Here is a 2,481-nt window from a genome sequence, read left to right as displayed (position 1 = left end):
ATGGGAAGTGAATTAATAAAATATGTTTTTTGTCTTACATGATCTTTACCTAATTATTTTTTTTTATAGAATATTTTTTTTAAGTCCCTTCGGGGACATCCGATAAAATTAGAATATATTTTTAAAGAAAATTATATATGTTTTATTACCGGCATTAGATATGTGTTACCGAAGATATACTATAAGATGCTAAAAAATAACTCAAGTAGATTATTTTAAAAAATCTTATTAAATGTTCCAACAAGTTTATTAAGAAAATTATAATTGTAATATTTTTAATAAAATGTTCCAACAAGTTTAACAATTTATTAATTTCAACCTTTGTGCATTTTCAAATTCTATATTTTATTTTAGAGCCTCCAATTTGTTAAAGTTTTAAGTTTTAACAACATAAATTATACAAAGGTAAAATAGGAAAATATATTAAATATAGTATTCCAATTACCAATTAAGAATCACATTTTGATAATTCACAGCATTATTTGATATTATCTTCTCATTAGTTCAAGGATATATAAATATAGAAAAAAAATAAACACGGGACATCCAAGAGTAATTGAGAATTTTTTTAGAAATGTTATAATTGCTAGACTCCAAAATTAAAGATTTTGTTACTAAGATGTGAAGGAAATTTTTTATAATTATTGGACTCCAAAATTAAGATTGTTACTAAGATGTGAAGCAAAAATTAGTATAAATTTGCATCACCTTTTAATATCCAACATTATATTTTCTAAAAATGGGTCACCCAAGCTTTATCACAATCATCCTCTTGTTGTTATTATTTGTGTTTCCCCTTGGCCTTATTAGAGGTTGTTTTCTATACGAAAGATATCAGGTACAAATCATCGACGATCTTCCTTCCGATTCACCTCAACTGAAATTTCATTGTGCTTCAAAACAAGATGACTTTGGAATCAATTTTCTATCCAGTACCCAAAACTTCACTTGGTCATTTTGCGAGCATTTATTGGATCGTACTTTATATTTTTGTCATTTTTGGTGGGGTTCAAATGATCGTGTATTTGACGTATTTAACGACCCTGGGAGTTGTATCCATGGGGGACACGTTAATGATTACATAAATACATGTGTATGGATGGTCAGACCAGATGGTTTTTATTTGGGAAAAGACTATTACAGAAATGGAACTCTAAAGCAGTACAAGGTTTATGATTGGGGTAGTTAGTAGCAAGTTGGTGATTTCTCTTCTTGTAAAAGTAAAATGCAGATTGGATCTTATATTAAATTGATATGATCTTATGTGATTTATAGTTATTTTGATTGATGTTATGTGTTGGGGATGTGTGATATGCTTGTTTGTGCTGTTTGGTTGGCGAATAGTTTGATGCGCGTTGGAACCCAAATTTAATTTCCTATCATTTATGATAGGTATCTAATCTTACAAACATGATAAATATAGTTCGGTTAATTAAACACATTTAACTAGTTCAACATATATAATACAAACTTTCAAAGTGTTACATTATCTTCTCCTTGAAAACATTCATCCCCAAATATGATCATATTTTTCTTCTTTCTTGTTAGTCTTCACATAAGACATGAGTTTGTTATGATTTACATTTTAATATCCAACTCCCCTCTCCATTTCTTTAATTTAATGTTTCCTTTTGGTTATGATTTACATTCAGTATCCAAGTTTTTGTTCGAATGGGAGATTTAGCTCTTTTTCGAGATTAATTGGAACGGGAACTCCTACAAAACTTAATTGGACAAATAATCACTAATTTTTTGTATTTATCTTTTAAGGTTAAGTTATGAAAAAGTGGGGTAGGGTTATGGGGTCATGGACTTTACATCACTTTAAAAACTTGGAGTGTAAAATATAGGGATAAGGCACAAGTACCCTCAGACTATGACCGAAATCTGAGAGACACACCTTAGCTAAACGAAAGTCCTATTACCCCCTGAACTCATTTTGTTGGTAATTTTGTACACCCTTTTGGCCTACGTGGCTTCCAAACGTCTCCCACGCGCCTCACCTAATGTGAAGTCACGGAGTGTGCCACGTAAGCCAAAAGGTGTATAAAATTATATTAAAAAAATGAGTTCAGGGGGTAATAGGACCTTAGTTTAGTTAAGGTGTGTCTCTGAGATTTCGGTCATTGTCTAGGGGGATACTTGCACTACAACAAAAACAACTTTTAGCGGTAGTAAATAGACACATTGATAAAGAGTGCTAAAGTCTTTACCGACATTATTTAAGTGTCATTAGATCCAATGTCGCTAAAGCCTTTAGAGACATATACAAAGAGTGCTAATTGCAGCTAAAAATACATATTTAGCGACAATTGCTAATTAATTGCCGCTAAAGCTCAATTTTGATGTAGTGTTGTGCCTTATCCCTAAAATATAAGTTAATAAAAAAACATTAAAATTTCAACACAATTAAACAAATATTATTTCATTTTTGAAACCTTTTCTCGAGACACGTTTCTAAGAAGAGAACATTTCTTATCT

This window comes from Solanum tuberosum, unplaced genomic scaffold (genome assembly GCF_000226075.1).
Source record: "Solanum tuberosum cultivar DM 1-3 516 R44 unplaced genomic scaffold, SolTub_3.0 scf00112, whole genome shotgun sequence".
Classification (NCBI taxonomy): Eukaryota; Viridiplantae; Streptophyta; class Magnoliopsida; order Solanales; family Solanaceae; genus Solanum; species Solanum tuberosum.
This window is presented reverse-complemented; position numbering follows the sequence as displayed.